This window comes from Marmota flaviventris, chromosome 10, assembly GCF_047511675.1.
Source record: "Marmota flaviventris isolate mMarFla1 chromosome 10, mMarFla1.hap1, whole genome shotgun sequence".
NCBI lineage: Eukaryota > Metazoa > Chordata > Mammalia > Rodentia > Sciuridae > Marmota > Marmota flaviventris.
In genome coordinates this window covers 32,201,438-32,223,473 of record NC_092507.1, presented here as the reverse complement: position 1 = coordinate 32,223,473, position 22,036 = coordinate 32,201,438, and the positions used below count along the sequence as shown (strand labels likewise).

The 22,036-nt window shown below is 37.6% G+C and overlaps 1 protein-coding gene and 1 pseudogene across 3 annotated transcripts in view; one reads left to right on the top strand and one right to left on the bottom strand.

Annotated features, from left to right (window-relative positions):
* Window positions 1–885: 885 nt before the first annotated feature.
* The window catches only part of Foxj3 (forkhead box J3), a 113,172-nt gene continuing 92,021 nt past the window's right edge, over window positions 886–22,036 (top strand). For 2 of the 3 annotated variants that reach the window (XM_027937416.2, XM_027937415.2), the window contains exon 1: window positions 886–1,041. The gene's annotated coding sequence lies outside the window, so the exon portion shown is untranslated. Of the gene's footprint in view, window positions 1,042–1,692; window positions 1,757–22,036 lie in introns of those variants that run through there. The other variant, XM_071617754.1, reaches the window with a different exon arrangement.
* Window positions 15,684–16,388, bottom strand: LOC114094307 (S-phase kinase-associated protein 1-like; annotated as a pseudogene).

Here is a 22,036-nt window from a genome sequence, read left to right as displayed (position 1 = left end):
AAGTGTTCTTGGAAAAAAAAAGTGTTCTTGGTGCTGTAGGGAGAATACATGACTAACGCAAATGAAGCAACAGCAAGTAATACCTCAAAAGTAATCAAGTGTGAAACTATTGGGCAGATTATCAGTGCTAATAGTTTGGAGAAAGAATCAGCGAAGATTGACGTAGAAGTAAATTCCAAAGTTCACCATGCGCCCTTCTAAATGCTCCACCTGTTGACAGCAGGACCATAACCTGGACAATGAACCTGTGAATCAGAAGGGCCTTTAGAGTTCCAAGTCCTTTGTTTTAAGTAGAAGGAAAGTATGACTAGGCAGGGGAATGGCCTCCACAGAGGTAGGCCTAGAACCCTGGCCTCCTGTAGTTCTGAAAAGGAGTCCTGAAGGAAGGTACAAGGCGCCTTTGTTGAGGCCTGCAGAATCCAAGCTGCGCCAGGTCGAAAAAGGGGTCCGGTTTCTTGGACAGGCTAAGGTGCTGGTCCCTACGGTGAGGTGGCAGGGTTGGGGGGCTGGGGGAGGTCACGAGGCATGATTCCTCTGGAACACGGGACCTGTGGAATCCTTGGAAAGGGTCCAAAGCCGCTGATCCTTGCCATCCTTCATTATGGGGTCCCCGATCTCACCCACGGACGCCACTGTGGGGCGCAGGGACCCGCGTCGATGGCAACTGCCAGCCTCTTGTAGACATCGACTGTGCGCCCAGAGAGCCGCTCAAGTCCCCGGGCACTACTTGCTCCCGCGGAGGGATCCGCGCAGGGCGTAGAGACCGCTTCCGCGGAGAGCCGTGACGCCGCCGACGCTGGGCTGGTGGCGCAGCGACGTCGCGGGAGGCGGGGGCGGCGGGGGCGGCAGGGGGAGCGGGTCGGGAAGTAGTTCCGGGTGCGCGGCCCCGGATGTTGGCTGCTCCCGCTGCTGCCGCCGCTCTCGGCGCTGCTCGGGGCCTTGGCCGCTCGCACCAGGCGCCGTTGGGACCTTTCCCGGGGGGCGGAGACGCACGTAGCGGCCGGGGGCTCGGCCGGGCCGTCCCGGCCTGCTCAGCCTGAGGTGAGTGCCCGCCACCGGGGCGGCGGGCGAGGAGGCGGGGCCGGGGCATCTCCCGCGACGGAGGCAGGGGCTGCCCTCCGCGAGACGCCCTGTCCCTTCTCAGCCGTCGCGCGCTTCGCGGTGGGCGGCGGGAGGGCCAGGGGGCCAGGGCTCAGGTTGGGGCCTGGCGGGCCACTAGGGCTGGGTCCCTCCCTTCCCCGCGGCGATTCTCAGCTGCTGCTGCCCCTCATCTGGAAGCGGCGGCTCCGCGCCTCCCGCCCCTCCCCCAGGTGGGGCCCGGGGGAGCTGGACGTGAATCCCGGGGGCGCGGAGTCCGCAGACAGCGACAGTCTCCTTCCCTCCGTGACCTGCGTTCTAGCCTGGGGTAGTCCCCGATCCCGGCGCTATGTGGCTGCTTCCCTTCAAGCTCAGGGGCACTTTTCGGCCAGAAAGGCGGGCAATATCTTGCGCCCGGCGGGTGCCCTTCGGGGTGTGGAGGCCGGTGCGAGGGGCCTTGGTTCCCGCCCATCCTGTTGCTGTGTCCTTTGCTGGCATTAGGGCAAAGGCAACCGTTCCATGCGGACGTGTTGCTGTCCTGTGTGTGTTGCATCGTGCCCACGTGGTAGGGTGTCCCGTGCCCCCTACCTCCCTCCATTTTTGCAGCTGGTGAAGAGGGAGATTAACGGGATGATTTTTCCCTGTGTGATTTTCTCCGGCTGGCATGGAAGGTGTTAAGGTCAGTTTGCTTTGCTGGGGCCCACTGTTTAGATGGAAGAATCAAGAGTTGTACTCGCTGAAATTGAGACCTATAGGGGATACCAGGGTTAGTTTCATTGACATCATTGCTTTCTACTGCTTAGTCCCCAAAAGAGAATAAGCGCTTGGTATTGATGCATTGAGGTGTATAGTTTTCATTTCTCTGTTCTACTTTTTGTGCATATTGTTGTCAAAGGTTTTTCTATTCTGTGTTGCTGCAGTGCATGTCTGTGTTGTTCCTAGCTGAATTCCTGAATGAATAGAGCCAACGAATTATAGATTGGTGGGCATCTTTTACGTCTTTTTCTGATGTTACTTTATTTTTTATTTTGCTTACTATTGAAAAGGTGTGCATGTCATATGGGAATGCATATATATGTACATACATACACACATATGTATGCATGTATGTGCATATATATGTTGTAAGGCAGCACTAGATAGTTCCACCTAGTTACCTCCTTCGTGGATGCTCTTTTATTTCACTTTCCTTCTCTATTGAGTACTATTAGACTTGTCTCTTGACACAGGTTTTGAAACCTTTTTCTTTCTTCTTCTTTTTTTTTTTTTTTTCTTAATGTCTTTCCCAGGTTAAGGTTTCCATCTTAACCGTGTTTTGCTCTTTGAGACCATAGATTGCTCTCTCCACAGGGAAGAGACTACGGTAGCAGTGAGAGAAACCTTTTATTCCTTCAAGACCTTAGCGTATAGTTATAGAAAATCAGTAACTTTTCTCAATTTTTTTTTTTTTCTGATCAGGTGGATTGATTGAACTTTTTGATTTCTGATGTGAATCTGAAGGTTTCTCTTTTTTTGGTTTTGTGTCAGAGTTAAGGTGAATCTTGTTCTTGCGTTTGTGCTGCTGGAGATCCTGGGGAGTTACTCATGCCTTTATTAGGTGTTTTTTGGATGAGGCCAGGGCATGTTTATTTTGGCTCTTTTTAGTTCATAAGTTTGGGTGAAATTAAATATCTTACTGTTTTGAAGTCACTCTTTTATATACTAAAATGGCCAGGATTCTCTTATTTGTTTTTCACATGGTGCAATCATTTTGAGTGCATTTTGATGTTGCTCTTTCCTCTTTAATCTGGTGCAATTGTTAGTATATTCTCCTATATAGACTAAAAATATTTAAGTACATATTCTATCTGCTTTCATTATGCTAAGTATGGGTGGGGCATGGAAAATAGAGAATGTCATTTGGATATACTCTGAGGCTCATATATATATATATGTGTGTGTGTGTGTGTGTGTGTGTGTATTAAATAAGTCAGCATTTGTTTACTTCTGCAAAGTACTATGTTGTCTTTGTGTGAAGTAGTTGATATGAAAAGATACACAGAATAAAATATGGGTCTCTTCAAAAGCTTCAACCTCTGTACTAAGAGGAACAGATTTGTCCTTTTGTTGGAGAAATGGCATATACATCATTTATAATCACCAAACAACATCCAACTCCTGTTTGGAATAACAGTACAACCAAGGTCAAAGGTATATGTAACATGAGAAAGAGGAATTTCCAAAGGGGAAGAGGTGTCTCCCAGAAGATTGAAGGCATATGTGCAAAGGTAGAGAAGTGGAAATTTACAAAAGATATCAAGAGACTCAATTGGTGAATAATAATAATAAGTGAGTTTAGGATTTGTGAGGGTATATTGGGAAAGGACCCTTCAAGGATAAAGAGTTCTAAGGAATGAGGGTAAGATGATATACACTGTTCCTGAGGAAGGCTTTTGTGTCTGCTGAGTGTTCTGGGAGTGGGGAAACTGACTAGAATTTTAAGAATAAGATGATGAAGGCCTGGCATGAGGTAGCAGTTGTGAGAATAAAATAATAGCCAACATTTAGTGAATACTTTTTGTATGGCAACCATCATTCTGTGTGCTTTACATCTCTTTAGTAAATGTTCATCGTAAGGTTTTATAATCATGAAAGGACTTTGGGAAAGTTACTTAACCCTGTGCATTTAATCATTAGCAAATATGAATAGTCAGATGAAGTATAAGTTTTTTCAGTGACAGGGTTATATATTAATGGTAAAAACACATGTGAGTAAATGTGTGTTGAGAGGGAACTAGTAGAGTAGGAAAAGAGCTTTGAGATTTGGAATTTTGGATAACGTAATAGACTAATAGGTAAATAAAGCATTCTGAGAAGAATCAGGAAGTATATGAGTTCCACAGAAGCCAAGGAAAGGAAGATTTTCTACAAGATAGGGTTATAGAAGTGTGGCATGCAGTCTTGAAGTTCAGAAACAGTAACCGTGACCATAGTGAAAAGACTATCAAACTAGACCAGAATGAGGTAATTTGTAACCTTAGGATTTTGAAGGGAAGAAATAGCAAGATGCCAGATTTGTTTTTCACAGAATCTGTAGAGATATTACATTCTTGTGTAGTAATTTTATTTATTTTTTCCTAGTGTTTCCTCCAGTCTCATTCTTGCTCACAAAACAGAGCTATTCAAATATTGGAAAATTCACTATTTATTCATCAAAAAAGAAACCAGTGTTCTAAAGACAGCTGTTTTAGCAGTTCTTAAGGTTTTTGTCATTCTTTTAAAAAACACCGTGTAATTCACCCATTTAAAGTATACAGTTTAGTGTTTTTTAGTGTATTCATAGAGTAGTGCAAGTATAACTGCAATAATTTTTAGAATATAATTTCAAAAATAAACTGTGTACCCACTATCAGCCACTATACATTTCCCGGTCCCAGGCAACCACTGTATGTGCCATGTGTGTGGATTTGCCAGTTTTGAACATTTCCTAAAAAAGAAATCATGCTATCTCATAAGATCTTTTGTGTCTGGCTTCTTTCACTTAGCCTTTGGTTCAAGAGTCATTCATGTTGTAATTGGTATCAGTATTTCATTCTTTTTTATTGCCAAATAATATTCCCCGATGTGGATATACTACATTTTTATCCACTTATCAGTTTATAGACATTTGGGTTGCTATTTGTTTTAACGCTTCTCTGTCGTCATCTGATATTCACCTTACGAGTCCCTTCCATGGCTTTTCTTTTAGATTATAACCTCTGCTATGAATTTTGTTAAGCATTAGGGATATAAAGATGAGACCAGGACATGACCCTTGAACATTCATATAGAGCTTTAATAGTTTGTGTATATTTTCTTGTGTATTATCTCATTTGATCTCACAACACCCTGCAATGTAGGAAAAAGCAATTTGAAGTTTAGGATGACACATTTAAATCATTGGTGGAGCAAATAGGTTTTCTTAGTTTGTGTCTGTGCTCTTTCCACTATTCTATGCTGCTGTGTTACTGAAAGATTCCCATGTAAATTTCTGAAGACAGACTGGGAAATCTACTTACTTGGGGAATCACTGAATTTTAATGATTAATATTTGGGACTTTAAATCACAATTTATCACATTTTGTTGCTTGTTTGTGCTGTGTGATAGACAAGTCATTTTGTATTTCTATCCCCTTTTTGGTACTGAGAATTGAACCCAGGACCTCACTTAGCATCACAACCAGCCTCCTTTTTAAAATTTTATTTTGAGATAGGATCTCCCTAAATTGTCCAGACTAGTTTCAACCATTGCTGGGATTACAGGGGAATGCACTGTGCCTGGCTATTTCTGTCTTTTAGAACTTTAATGAGGGTTAGTGATGATGACAATAGTGGTAGTGATAATAATAATAGCTACAGTTTTTGAGGCCTTATTGGCATAACGGTGTTCTAAGTACTTTGCATTTATTATATAATCCTCACAGCTCCTCAAAGGTAGATTTTATTATCAGAGTTTTACAGATGAGGATATGGGAACAGAGAGGTCAAGTAATTTACCTAAGGGTACTTTGCTAGAAATGGAAAGAGCTAGGATTTGAACCCCTGCAGTCTATTTTCAAACTAAATAGCTCTTAATCACTTCACTGTTCTGTTTACTCGTTATGAATTAATAGAGGGTAATATTTCAAGTAAGGACATGAGTATAGTTGGAGAAGCAGTTAAACAGGAGATGCAATGACATTGCATCCACATATTTTAAAAATATGTATCTAACGCTAACACTGTAGTGTTATGGAGATACATGTTGTTTAGGCGTTTTGTTTGACCCTGCTAATAGCGTCTCAACTCAGAAATTACATTTTTTCACTGCTCTTCACTGTTGACTTTTGTTAGTTGTTTAGTTTTCCACATTGCCACTATTCAGAAATGTTGGCTTTTTTCAGCCTTCCTTTAACTGTGATTTTTTGTTTTCCATTTTGAACTCTTAGCTTTTCAGTTCTAGAGAGATACTCTACCTCTTTCACCTCCAAACTTGAAAAATACCACACTAGTATGTTATACAACTGCCCAAAATTTTGACCATCTTACTAGGCATAACTGGATTTTAGCGCACAAATAAGAACCAAAGCACAGTGTTTTGGTTAAAGAGATTGACTAATACTGAAATTGGAAAAGGCATCTGCTATACAGGATTTTTGATTTAATAGAATTTGTTATAACCAGATTAGCAAAGCATTATTACTGTGGGCCATCTGTTGGGATATGGAAATAGCTTTGTTTCATGGAACCAGATGTTGTACTTATATTTATAACAATGGCATTCTATTTATTTTAAGCAACCTTTTGCAATTAGGTACCTTTGACTGCTGTTCTACTTGACATGTGTGTCAGCTGATGACCTGAGAATGTAATGTCTTTCAAAGTGATTGTTCTTCTGGAGGATCAGAACAAAACAAATGAAACACAAAGCAAATGACTCATGGTGTCAAACTTTAGTTCTTTAACAAGATAAAATGTAGGATAAATGTGGATATATGACAGGATAATTAGGACCCTGTTTGACTACTTTGACACTATTAATAGGATTAGTTTTTAATAAATACCTAGTTTTGGTTGCTTTAAGATTATTACTTTAAATCTGAAGTGATTTCATTTTGGTATAATTGGACCTATATTAACACTGCACTGTCTGACTTATTTCTCATCATCCCTGGATGAAATAGTCTGTAATGGACTCAAACTTATGAAATGCATTAAGAGGAATTCTTATTAATATATAGTCTTAGGGAATTTTTAGATTCTCCTCAAATGCACCATGTTGTCTATTTTTCATTATCTTCAAATCATGTAGAGAGGGTCATGGATACCATTGAAGAGTTGATCAACTTTTGCATGGTGACCCTGTATCTGAAGGAGACCATACAGTCACCTGACTTTCAGCACAGTTTTTCACCTGGGGTACAAAGCTAAAAGTTGTAACTAAATTTTGCCTAGATAGAGTCCTGCTCAGTGACGTAAATAATATAAGAAAATTAAGTTGATTTTCTGGTTGTTGAAAGAGTTTGGTACCAGTGTAATCTTACTATAAAGCTCAAACATAAGTTGGAATTAGCATTTCCCTGAGACTGAGACGTGATCTTACGTTGACACCGTTAATAGGACTGGTTTCTGATAATTTGAAATTTGTGAGAGAATTGGTTGAGGGGGAAAGACTGCTAGAACTCAATAACAGTTTCAGATTCTCTTTGCTTATAGAGATGGGATTGGGGTGACAGTGTAATATGGTGGAACTAGGTTATTGTTAAGCTACTAGCATTTGGCTGATGGGTACATGGGAACTTATTAAATTATCAAAAGTAATTTAAAAAAGTTTCTGTGGCTTTGCTGTTAAATTTGGGGAATTAATTATAGCCACAGCAATCAAATATGTAGCTGTAAAGAGAGGGTTGCCCATTTCGAATGAAGATGGAGTAGATTGTTATGACAGGAGGTGAATGATACATGGCATCAGTTTCTGATGATATGGTTATGTCTGTAAATCTGTGATACTCTGTATATACAGTAGGTAGGTAAAATGTGTCATAGATTGATGGTTTTGTCCCAACACATGGATAGCAATCAGTATTAGAAATGCGATCTTTGCATATCTCAGGAAATCATGTTTTACATCAATCATTATATAGTATGTGTATTTTTGAAACATTTCCACTTCACATTTGGATGACGTATTTTCAAATCATTTTTTTCCCTCTGATCTGTTGGATTTTGGAACCTTACAGTAGCCCTGCAATATAGGTCAGGAAAATAATATTCTGTTGACAAATGGAGAAAATGAAGCATAGCTAACTAAGACTTATTTAGTATCACTCAATTATTTAGTAGTTGAACAGACACTAGAATTTACACCCTGCATTCTTCTCTAGTCTTGTATTCTTCTTAGTTGAAAATATGACAAAGTTTTAAAGAGGAATAGACTTTAGGTTTTTGAGGTAAAGATGAAAGTTTATGGAGACCCCAAAGGACCAAGACTACTTGGAGCAGAACATATGGTAGTAACAAACCCAGGGGACATAAAGCTAATGAGGATAACTTCCTCTTATTAAATTTAGGTCCATATATTGGTATTAGAAACATATTTATTGTTTTTAAAATTCTTGAGAGGATGGGAGGGAATCAGAATAGAATCTTTAAAGGATTGCTAAACAGTGGATTCAGTCTTATTTTACAGAAGTACATGTCTATAAAATTTAGATCTTGAGAAATTATACTTGGAACATGCTTCTACTGAGGGAGCCTGGGTTATGCCACAGTGTGACATCTATTATTGCTTCGCCTGGTAGATAGAAGACTGACAGTATATGAAGAAGTTATAACTGAATAGAAAAAAGGACTGGGAGGAAAACACATGGGTAATTTAAATTTTCTCCTTTGATCTTGTCTGTAGTGAGCCTATTTAATTTTTTATAATAAGAAAAGGGATTTTTATAGTTCAAATGACAATTTGGAAAAATGTGAATCTTTGGACTTGAAGAGCAGTTTAAACACTTTGTACTGTCAGAGCATTTTGCTTTCTTTTGGTACTGAGGATTGAACCCAGGGGTGCTTAACCACTAAGCCACATCCCCAGACCCCTTTATTAAAGTATGTGTGTGTGTATTTATTTTAATATGTATTTTTTTAGTTGTATGTGGACACAGCACCTTTATTTTTATGTGTTGCTGAGGATCGAACCTAATGTTCCATGTGTGCGCTCTACCACTGAATCCCAGCCCCTTATATTTTATTTAGAGACAGTGCCTAACTGAGTTGCTTAGGGCCTTGCTAAGTTGCTGAGGCTTACTTTGGATCCGTGATCCTCCTGCCTCAGCCTCCCGAGCCACTGGGATTACAGATATGTACAACCATGTCCCACTCCCAGTTCTTTTATATTTTATTTAGAGAGTGGGTCTTGCTAAGTTGCTTAGGGCCTTGCTAAATTGCTAAGTCTGGCTTTGAACTTTGTGATCGTCCTGCCTCAGCTTCCAAGGTCACTGGGAATAGTACTGCACCTAGTGAGTGTTTTGCTTTCTAAGTAGTTAATCAAATGGGTCAAGTTGTAAGTATGTTAAGTATATAAGTTTTTCTTTGCATTAGAATTTGGTAATTTTAGGAAATTAATTATAGTCCCTCAGGAGCACCCAAGACTTTAGGTTTACTTACAGTAATTATTTGTCAATAACTAACCTAAAAATTAACACTCTAGTTTGTAATGAAAACTAGACGTTTTCATCAGGATCTATTTATCTGCTTCCATTCCCTGACAGGTTTCTTCTTTTTTTGGTACCAGGGATTGAACCCAGGAGTTCTTAACCTGAGCTACATCCCCAGCCCTTTTTATATTTTATTTAGAGACACAGTCTCATTAAGTGGCTTAGGGCCTTGGTAAGTTGCTGAGGCCGTCTTTGAACTCATGATCCTCCTGCCTCAGCTTCCCTAGCCTCTGAGATTATAGGCATGCACCACCGTGCCTGGCCTTTCCTGGAAGGTGTCTAATTAAAGAAAAAACAGTTGTTAGTTTTTTTTAAATTTTTTTTTTTTTTTTTTAAGGTACTGTTTTTAATCCAGGGACATTGTACTCACTCATTTCTGTCATTTGCTGGATCATTTTACTTGCTGCTGTGTCTTTCCTGAGCATTGTACTAAGTACTAGGGACACAAATGAGAAGCAAGATCCCAGCAAGCAAAGACCACAGCTTTTAATTTGGGAGAGACGTCATAGAGATAGTCTTGAAATATGGAGGTGTCCTGCATTTTCTTCTGTTTACTAGTTTTTAACTTGAAAGGCATTCTGAATGACTGGTTTGCTTTTTTGAAGAACTTAATGCATGTGGGTTGTGGATAGGTAGCTTTAAGAGGCGCTGATGGCTTCTTTGTAAAATATTGAAGATCATTGACCTAAAACATTTCTTCATCTAAGGAGCAGATCTTATTGAGGTATATGACTTGGGCACTCTGATTTATATTACCTTTGCTTTGGGAAATCTTGTATCCACTATTCTAGGATGGAGGCAGTATCCTTTTTGCTTTTTATGTTCTCTATAGTCATATCACTTGATGATGGGGACATGTTCTAAGAAATGTGTTGTTAGGTGATTTCATCATTGTGGGAACATCAGAGTGTTGAATAAAGATAGCTGTGATGTCACTAGATGATATGAGGCCCATCTACCATCATATATATGAAATATTATGTTGTGTGTGGCTGAATTACCAACACTGCATGACACATAGTAGGCATCATTATGTATTCATTATACTAATAAAGGACATTTCATGTGTAATCGTAATTTTAAGAAATTTAATATTGCTACAGATAGCTTGTATCAAAAGTTACCCTTAATATAAAGAGATACAGTGGTTCCTAGAATCTTTAATTAATTCTTCATTCAAGCTAGTCAGGTAGCCCACTAAAACACTGACAGACATTGGGCTACTCTTAGAACACTAGTAGTCACTGATAGATGAAATGTAGTTTGTTTGTTGTTATCTCTAATTGAGACAGCATTTGCTTCTAACTTCATCTCTTTTTTTTTTTTTTTTTTTGTGGAACAATAGTAGACCTAGCCTTCCTTCTTTCACAAGATAACCTTTCAAATATTTAAAGATGATTATTCTTTCAGCAAATATTTTGGGTACGTGGGTGTGCAAGAATGCCTTGAGCATTGTGAAAAATCCAACAGTAATTAAGAGGCCTAGTTTGTTTGCAAGGAATGAGTACAGATAAAGAGACATGGATTTGCTGAGAAAAGTGTTTTGCTTATGACGATAAAGAAAGCTTCACGGAGGAGATTGTGTTTGAATTAAGATTAGAGATGGTTCATCGTAAGCTGAGCATAATCAAAGACTTTTAAGAGAAAAGTTAGAGGAGTACAAAGAGATCCAGTTTGGTTGTTTCTCAAACTATACAGTATTAAAAATGTTTGTTGTTGTATCCTCAGCATGTGGAGAAATGTATGCCAAATAATTAGGGCTGTGTAAATATTTTTTAAATGAATAAATTGTCATGTTTGGGAAATACTGAACATCCTTTTCTTGGACATTCATAAAGCAATTTTAGGATATTGAACACTTTGATAAGACTTTTAGAGAAAAAAATGTTTTATCTCATTTATTTGAATGCCCACTAACAACTCTTGAAATTCTCTGGAAAATATTATAATGGGTCTCTATGGTAGAAGTGAAATGGAAGGTTGGAAAGTATTTTTTTTCTCTAAGCTAAACACACCCAGTTTATTCATTCTACTTGCTAATCTGTATCCCTGTGAGCATTGTAGCTTGTAAGTGTTCTTAACATGTGTTGCTCAAAACAGAGTGTAGTACTCCCTTGTGAACTAACCAGTGTGGAGTGCGTGGGACTATTACCCTCCTTGATCTGGATACTATTCTTCTGGTGAAGCCTAAGACTGTATTTTGTTTCTTTTTTAGCAGCTGAGTCACTACCTTGGCTCATATTCAGTTCTCATATTAATTTACAAGAAGTTCTTTGAGTAGATTCAGAGAGATTTCCTATTAGTAGAGCTAACAAATGAATGCCCATTTTTTTTTTTTTTTTTTCTGATTGAGTCTAGGCTGTTTTCTCAGAAGTACTAGTCATTCTTAGCTTCCTGAAATCTGAGAAAGAATTAATTGTACAATGTAGAGTTGAGCAAGTAACATCCAAATACTTAAGTCCAGCTGTCCTGTTGGGTATAGTCAGAGTATATGAAATCCCCATTTATGCATCAATGAAATTCAACATTTTCCACATGTGCCTTAAATATCTTTTTCCCCTTTTTTGTTATTTTAAAGAAAATTGTGGACACATTTTTTAACCTTAGTATGTGTCTCTAAAAATATATTTTCTTATGTAACCACATGCCATCATTAGATGTAACAAAATTTACAGTATTTCTTAGATATCATCTAATATCCAGTTCATAATCAAATTCCTGATTGTTTAAAAATGCCTTTTTAAGTTTGGTTTTTTAATTGAATCAAGATTCAGGAAGGTTCATATATTATATTTGATTATATTTCTCAAATATCTTTTATCCTAACCATAGCTGTCCTTTTCTCTTACTTTTTGGCATCTTTGATTTTTTCTACTCTTCTGGTATTTTTTCTCTTTATTTGCACTAAATTCTGTTACAATTCCTTTTGAAATATGTATTGGATTATTTTCTTCCTTTACATCAACTCAGCAAGCATTTTGGAATATTTTTATGTACAGAACATATGCTGGGTATTGTGGGAGATATGACAATTTTGACATGTATTGGCTCACTAGGAGCGAGCATTCCAGATGCATATTGAAACAATACGAAGTGGATTGTTTGCCCTCCAGTGGGTCATGTCTTGATGGCTTCCCATTTTTTCCCCCTGGAAAATGCTGCTGGTGGAATCTTTTTAATGTGTCATTTTAATCACATACTGATCAGTAGTCCATGATTGATTCTCCAAATTATGCTGGTTTTGGCCTCTCAGTTTTCCCATTGGCTCCTATTACCTTCCTCAAGTGCAACTAATTGCAAGTTTGTATTATCATGTAGCATTTCATTTCAGCAACAAGATTGTAAACATCTTGAGAGCAGAAATCATGTTGTTTTCTTTTTCTGTGTAGTACTGGAAACAAGAACATTTGGAGAATCCTGGTTCATATACCAGGCCTGTTCTTACTACCTTCCTTAAGTTATCTGGAGTTTCTTTCAGTTAAAAGGAAATAATGTAGATCTGGCTCGCATTCCAAAAATCTCCTTAAAAAGAGTCCATTCAGTGGTCTGAATCAGGAATGACAGATAACATGGTTTGCACATTACCACTTCTTCATTACCTTGGCTGTGACAACTATTAATTTCTGGTTGTATTTAGACATGACCTTCTCAAGTACTCTAGGCAGCCATTATTGGTTGAGCATGATTGGTAAATGATATGAAACCTTTCTGCCTGAACTGATATTTTTAGTATTAACTGGTATGCCAGAATCACCTGAGATAACTGTTTGTTTGTTTGTTTCGGTTTTTTTTGGTGGTCCTGGAGCTTGAACCAGGGATGCTCTACCACTGAGCTACCTCTCTTATTCCTTTTTATTTTGAGATGGGACTCGCTAAGAACTTGTGCCTTCGGCCTCAGCCATTTGAATCACTGGAATTAATAGGTGTGTCACTGAGCCAAGCTGGGCAGCTTTTAATTAATAAATTTCCTGGGTTTTGTCCCATATGCCTAAATCAGAATTTCTGGGAATAGGATAGAAATGATTCTTGTGAAATCAGCATTGATTTTTATACTGACTTCGGGAGCAGGCAAGTGTTTTTATTTTGTTAAAACAATTCTACTAGTAGAGACTATAACAAACTATCTTTTCATTTGCAGTACAGATTTTCTTCTGACAACCAGTAAGTTCTAATAGGTTCAGTTTTCTTTTTAGGGGTATGGTAGGATTTCTTGCTTTGAATTACACCAGGCAAAGCACATGAATCAAATGCCCAAGATAAAGATACAGGATCCAGAGAAGTGGCATCTTGGTTTTCTAAATATAACTGAGCTCAGATTTAAAGCCTCAAAACACTTTAGCCGTCTGAAAGCTTGTTTTGTTTTTGTTTAGTGAGTACTTTAAAAGTTGTTTAAAATGGAAGAGTTTAACATTTTTGGAGTGGATCTCTTTTGGACTTTTAATATTTCATATATTCAGTAAAGGTGATATAAACATACAGTGTGATTTAATTTCATATACATTTGTCAGGTTTTCCATAAAAACAAATTTATAAATTGGGGGGGAGAGTTCTTTATTAGACCACATGATTTGATTTTGCGTCTGGATATTGTGGTTAAGTTATTGAGCAAAGTATGGAGACTGAAGCTTCAGGATTATCCAGTGAGTTAATGACAGACCCAGAAATAGAATCCTGTGTTATTTGCTTGGGTTATGATTTGGTTTGAAGAGGGTGGCCTGTGATCTGTTTACATAAATTGCAGGAAGTAAGGTTTGGGGTTTGGAAGAAGGCTCAGCACTGTGATGGTTGGTCAGGAATCTCCCCTCCCCCTACATTTGCCACCTGTTTTCTTGATACTAGTTTTAAACTATGGAAGGAAAAGAGGCAAGTTAGTTCAGTTTTAACACTTATTACTCTTACACATAAGTCTAAAAAGTGGAAGCTGATTGTTGAGTAGCATCCTTTTTCACATCTTCCATTTGTCTCTTCCTGGCCCTGGTCTAGTTTTAGAAGAAGGATATAGCCAATGAGTTGATTTTTAGATAGAAATAAAGTGGTTTTATTTAGAAATTTTTCAGGTGTATGATTCTTTTTATGGACTGTGCATATATCTTTGTTAAACATATTTAGTGAGTAAATAGTATGGTTTGGAAATAGTGGAGGCTACCAGAAAACAGACTCCACTGAATGGTTCAAGGGGTTATCAGTTTGAAAATAATTGCTAATTGTAGAGTAATTTCTGGTGAAATCTTTACTTTTCCCCTCCCCTTCCTGTTCTAGCTTTGGGACTTGGGAATGGATCTTGTGGCACTAACTTGATAAATAAGAACATTTGTGTTTGGTGGATCTGAACTTATTTTTTCTAACAGCTTTGTTGTGATGTACTTCACATACCATACAATTCACCTATGTAAATTGTAAAATTCAGTATTTTTTTAGTATGTTCACAGGATTGTGCAATCATCACTACAGTCTAATTTTAGAATATTTTCCTCCCCCTCTAATGGAAACCCCATACTCTCTAGCAGTGAATCCCTATTCACTTTTTATCTCTCTTCCTTCCCTGCTAGCCCTAAGAAACTACTTAATTTAATCCAGCTTCTCATCTGTAGTCTAGTTACTAATATAAATTAGTATATTGTGGATATTTGATGTAAATGGAATCACACAATATGTAGTCTTTCTTTCACTTAGCATAATGTTTTCAAGGGTTGTATGTGTTGTAGCACAGATAATTTTTTTTTAATTGTCAGAGTATTCCTTTGCATGAATATAACACATTTGTCCATCCATCAGTTGATAGGCATTTAGATTCTTTCCACTTTTTTGCTTTTATGATTTAATGCTGCTGTGAACATTCTAGTTCGGCTTTGCTGTGGATATATGTTTTCATTTGGGGTATATTTATATCCTAGGAGTGGAATTGCTGGTTCATATGGTAAATCTGTGTGTGCTTTTTGATGAACTGACAAACTTTTTCAAGGGGTTGCAGCAGTTTACATTCACAGACAATATATGAGGATTGCAATTTCTCCACGTTTGCAACACTTGTCCTTACCTTTTTGATAATAGTTATCCTAGTAAGTGTGAAGTAGTATCTCATTGTGGTTTTGATTTACAGTAAACTAGGCAGAAATCATTTTACACAAAGAGGGAAGCCCCCAAATGCCCCTTTTGTACAGATACCCACAGATTAGTTTTATTCAGAATAAGGGAGAAATTTTTGCTCATACTAGAGGAAATTTAGCCGTAGTTTGGAATCTGTACTCAAAATATACATGCAGTCAGGACAGCTAATTCAACTAACTGATTTGCTGCTGGATTTGTTTACTTTTGACTAATATTAACAGTTGTAAATAGAGCAGTACCACTGGTATTTGGAACAGTCCTTACAAAGTCATGGTTGTTAGCCACAATATTTTACTTCTTTTTATATCACCAGTTCTCTTTGTATACCTGGGCTTTCTCCTCTTTAGTGAAATTTTTGATATTGAAGATTTTTTTAAAAATATTTTTCTCAGGATTCCCTCCCTCCCTCTCTTCCTCCCTCCCTCCCTCCCTCCCTTCCTTCCTTCCTTTCTCTTTCTCTTTCTTTCTTTCTTTCTCTCTTTCTTTCTGTCTCTCTCTCTCTCTTTCTGCTGGAAGTTGAACCCAGGGCCTTGTGCATTCGAGGCAAGTACTCTACCAACTGAGCTACGTTCCCACCCAGTCCCTTAATATTGAAGATTTTGAGAACCTTCTCAGTAGTTTTCCTCTTGATCATATTGACAACAGTCTTACATGTAAAATCCAGCAAGCCTTTGATGTCTCTAAGTAGTTTGCACCCAGAATAAATTTCAAAAGTGTCCTTTGGTCAACTTTCAGGAATTCTTGGTCCAAAATGGAGATATTCTTTTTTTATTTTTCTTTATTCTCGTCATCCCCAGGAAGAGGAGGGTCAACCTTGTCACTGAATGACATTTTTAAATATTGCTGCATTAACATTTGGTAGAGTAACTGGGTCATCATCTCCTTCATCATCCATTCCCAAATCTTCCTACGTGGTCTTGATAGTTATAGATTGGCAGTTTTTATATCAGCTTCAAATATCTCTCCATCAAAACTCTGCAGCTTAATTGAAGGCATGGTGTTTGGTCTGAAGAAGAAAGCTGACCAGAGGCTGAGGGGAGTAGGATGGTGTCTGCTCAGAAGAGAAAGATAGAGTACAAGGCCATACTGCCTTTCCTGAATTCTTAATGTAAATTTAAAAAAAAAAAATCTTTATTTTACTTATTTCTTTTTATGTGGTGCTGAGGATCAAACCCAGGGCCTTGCACATGCTAAGCGAGCGCTCTACCACTGAGCCACAACCCCAGCCCTGTAAATGTTTTTGATTGACTGGCTTTATTGCACTTTCCATTTACTTTCACATTATATAGTTTGTGGGTAAACTTTTATTTTCTCATACTCTTGATTCTTAACCCTCTTGCAGTTTAAGTTTTACCCTGACTCTTCCACAAAACCCACTCTTTGTGGTAGTCTCTTTTCAGTTTATATCCATTGTGGTTTGTATTTTACACTAATGCTTTTTTCTTCCTTAGATCACTTGCTGCTGTCAGAAGTACAATTTTTTCCAGGCGTATTAGTTTTTAAAATAAGTTCCTCTGTTTGGCCTCTCTTCTGATATTCCCAAGGTGAAATGAGGATTCCTACAATTTTTAAAAAAATATCTTTATTTTGTTTATTTTTATATGGTGCTGAGGATCAAACCCAGTGCCTCACATGTGCGAGGTAAGCACTCTGCCGCTGAGCCACAACCCCAGACCCACCCTCACAAATTTAATCTGTCTGAAAGCAGATGTCTTCTTAGCTCAAGCTGCACCATTGCTTTCAGGTTTAGCTAGTGCAGCTGAGATGGACAACACATTGCTACTCATGCAGCAGAATTCTTTTCTGTGTACTACTTTTTCTGGTAGATTTCTTTTATACTGGCTGATTAAAGCACAGGTTACTTTCATGGCTGCTTTAATGATTATATGTGACTAACGATGTAAAAAATAATAATGTTAAAATAATCTTCATCAAAGAGTTGTTTTTTCATGGATCTTAGTGAGTTATATACTTTTCAAATCTTTTGAAAGATGGGGCTGAATTCAGAAGGTTCAAAAAGAAGAAATAGCCTCTTGATCTCTAGGGCAATGTTTATTTTCAAGAAACTTTTCTTACCTTTGGTATTATATTGATGCTTTCTCAGTTACTAACATAGTAAACAGAGGTATGAAGTTTTCTTTTTTTTATGGCAGAGGAAAATGAGCCTCAGAGAAATTAACAATATATCCAAAGTCACACAGAAACTGTTGAAATTTCAGGGTAGATCTTTAGATCAAAAGTCATCATTGTTTTAATTTTGTTGTAAATTACAAAGAATTATATCTCTGGATGGGAAAGAGGAGATCCCTTGTAAGAATTAACTTGGGAACTTTTTGAAAATAGTCCAATTTCACCTCCTGCCCCCCCAAATAATGCATATTATACAACCGTTAGTTTGTTATAACAGCAGCTTCCTAAATCTGAACACTTTGTAACGTTTTTTTTATATTTATTTTTTAGTTTTCAGTGGACACAACATCTTTATTTATTTATTTTTTTAAAGAGAGAGAGAGAATTTTTAATATTTATTTATTTATTTTTTTAGTTTTTTTTCGGCGGACACAGCATCTTTGTTTGTATGTGGTGCTGAGGATCGAACCCAGGCCGCACGCATGCCAGGCGAGTGCGCTACCGCTTGAGCCACATCCCCAGCCCCAACATCTTTATTTCTATGTGGTGCTGAGGATCGAACCCAGCGCCCCGCGCATGCCAGGCAAATGCGTTAACCACTTGAGCCACATCCCCAGCCCATGTAACTTATTAATATACTCTCGATGTGAAGGAATTCCACATTCTTCTGTTGGTAATGAAATGTGATGCAGTAAATAAGCATGTTTTGGAGCATACTTGTTACTGGATGACTGACTTTAAAATTTTTTTTTGTTGTTTTTACATATACATAACAGTAGGGGGTGTATTTTGACATATTTTACATACATGGGGTACAACCCATTACAATTTTGATCCCGTTCTTGTGGTTGACATGATGTGGAGTTACACTAATCATGTATTTTTATATGAGCATAGGAAAGTTATGTCCGATTCATTCTACTGTCCTTCCTATTCCTGTCCCCCCTCCCTTCCCTTATTCACCTTTGTCTAATCCAATGAACTTCTATACTTCCCCTTCCTACCCTTCCTTATGGGTTAGCATCCACATATCAGAGAGAACATTTACCTTTGATTTTTTTGGGACTGGCTTGTTTCACTTAGCATGATATTGGATGACTGACTTTTACTATCCTTATTTTGTGTTATTCTATACAAACTCTTATGATACATAGTGGTTTTTGAGGGATTTGGAGAAAATACTACTAAACTACATAAATTATGAATGTAATTGAATAAGATAATATGATCAGCTGAAGTTGGTGCCACAGAGACATAAGTTTTAGCTTGGAGGATACCAATGAAAGATCCTGACTTTTGGTGTGAACCTTAACCTTTTATGAGATTTTCATGTTGCTGGTTAGCTGCCTATTAAGGAGAAGATTGACATATGTTTGTTTTTCTTCAGTCAGCAAGTTTGAGACTGGGGATACTTTTTAGGGACAATAAATTTAGGTGAAAAATGGAGAAATCTGAGACTAAAGCATTTAGGAAATTAGAAAGATAACCAGGATCTAGAATTAGTAGTAAATGGTAACTGATTCTAAGGGTTATGATGTTTGGGGGGCTCAGTGTGTAAGATCATTGTTACTTGCCTGAGTTCTGAACTGAGAAATAAAACAAGAATAAGCAGATGAAGAAACAATTTGTAATACATTTTTTAAATTAATTTTTTTATTCAGGTAAAATTCATATGCCATAAAGTTCTTCATTTTAGAGTATACAATTTAGTGATTTTTTAAAAATATCTTTTTTTGGTTGTTGATGGACCTTTATTTTATTTATATGTGGTGCTGAGAATTGAACCCAGGGCCTTACACATGCTAGTCAAGTGCTTCACCACTGAGTCACAACCTCAGCCCCAATTTAGTGGTTTTTATTATAGTCACCAGATTTTGTGCAGCCATTATCACTATGAGACAGAATATTTTCATTTTCCCTGAAAGAACTTAGTAGCAGCCACTCTCTATCTGCCACCCCACCCCAAATCTCCTGGAAAGATCCAACCTACTTCTATCTCTATGGATTTGTTTATTCTGGATATTTTGTGTAAATGGACTGATATAGTATGTGGCCTTTTGTGACTTTGTGTCTGACTTTTTCATTTAGCAAAAGGCTTTTTTTAAAAAAAATTTTCTTTAGGTATACATACAGTAGATTATATTTTGACATATTTATACATACTTAGAGTATAATTTATTCTAATTAGGATCCCATTTTTGCAGTTGTACATGATGTTGAGTTTAACTGGTCATGTATTCATATATGAACATAGGAAAGTTATGTCTTGATTCATTCTATTGTCTTTCCTATTCCCATCCCTCCCCCACCCCTTATTGTTTATTAGCATCTACCTATCAAGAGAGAATATTAGGCCCTTGGTTTTTTGGGTTGGCTTATTTCACTTAGCATGGTAATCTCCAGTTCCATTCATTTTCCAGCAAATGCCATAATTTCATCCTTCTTTAAAACCGAGTAATATTCCGTTATTTATATATACCCCATTTTCTTTATCCATTTGTCTTTTGAAGGGCACCTAGGTTGGTTCTATAGCTTAGCTTTTGTTGCTTGAGCTTTTCAATACATTGATGTGGCTGCATCACTGTATTATGCTGATTTGAAGTCCTTTGGGTATATGCCAAGGAGTAGGAGAACTCAGTCAAATGGTGGTTTCATTCCAAGTTTTCTGAGGAATCTCCATTTGCAGTCCCACCAGCAAAGTATGAGTGAATCTTTTTCTCCCACATCCTCGCCAACATTTATTGTTAGTATTTTTGATCATTGAGCCCAGGGGTGCTTAAACACTGAACTACATTTCCAGCTCTTTTTTTATTTTGAGATAGTGTCTTGCTCAGTTGCTTAGGACCTCACTAAGTTGCTGAGGCTGTCTTTGAGTTTGTGATTCCCCCTCCTCAGCCACCAAGTCACTGAGAAACTATATGCACCATCACACCTGGCCCCTTTTGGTTTTGATAAAACCAATATTGTAGAATGTGACTTAGATTTGATAGCCAAATGAATTGGCTAACTCCATAGCCTCTTATACTCACGTGCTCATGGGATAGCCTACCTTAGAGGATGTTTTGTGTCAGCAGAGCAGATATATTAAAATCACAGCCTTATAGAATCCTGAATGGAGAGAGAAAAGAAAGACTTAACTCCTGGGTGTAGTCTGCCCACCTACCATGATACCTCTTTGGAGAAGAGTAGGCTAAGAGGCCAGGAGTGTTTAGAGAAGTTTGTTCTATAGAAACCAAAAGTTGAAAATGGGTGTACTGCTCTAATAAAGGGGAAAAAAAAGTTAAGCAAGAAACCTGAAAGGAAAAAAAAAAAAAAAGAAAGAAAAAGAAACCTGAAAGCCATTTTTAGATGAAAAGGTTGTCCTGTTTTGTCAGGATAGGAAGTATATCAAGGAAAATGATGAGTTCCATTTTAGATATGGTAAATTTGGTATTTTCAAGAGAGAACATTTATGTTTGGATATCAGAAGATTTCTCCCTGATTTAAAAATATGAGATTAATCTGCATATAGGCAATTAAAATACAGGACTAGGTAAATCACCTATAAAGTAAAACAGTAGAGAAAGGTGTCCAGTAATTTCTATATCCGAAATCTTTGTGGTTTTGAGTATACTAACTTATGTTTCTTTGTATCTTGCTATCAGTGACTCATTTCTGATTTTTGTGAGTTTTGATTGTGAGTTCATTTACTCACATTCATTTATTTTGGAATTCTACTTGTGGGACTTATTCTAGGCCTACAGCAAGGATGAGTTTCCCTAGAATCTGCATTTGCTTCTGTCAGGATCAGGTGGGGGATACTACTATCCTTCAGCTGCCCTATACAAAATTCTAGGTATGAAGCTTTTAAAACTAAAAATCTAGGAGAGGTTTAACTTGTGGTTGTTAAATATCAGGGAGACACCACTGCATTGCTGTAATAGCACCATCATCATGCCAACACTTAGTGCCAAGGGTACAAAAGCAACATTCCTTAAAGTTCTCTTTGGTAAGACTTGCACCCCAAGAGGTCTTAAAATTGCAAGTTGGAATTTGTAAGATATGCCAAAAATGCCCTAAAGGTGAAAGAAAATTGCTTTTTTTTTCTTTTCTGCATACCTTCCAAGTTTCCCTCTTTCTTTTAATTTTTGGCTTCAGCTCATACCTTATTCTGTGTCAGGCTTTAGATTTCTTTTTAAAGGTTTAAAAATACGTTATCCAGCTATTTGGTTATTTTCAGACCAATCCATCCATCTTGTCATTATAGCAGAAATAGAAGTGTCTGTCATCTGTCTCTCTTAAGTGTATACAGGGACAATTAGTTGCTGCGAATCATTCAGTCTCTGAATCAAAGGTTATAAATTTAGAACAAAATCCAGTGTTTTGTTTGACAGGTTAGTATGTAGACAACAAAATTTAAGATATTTCAAATAATATTTTGAATTTCTTCTTTTGAAAAATTGGAAGTTCTTAAAATACTGGGTCTAAAATATTCTTGCCTAGCAACATTTGGCTAGATAGAACTGGGAGTAGCA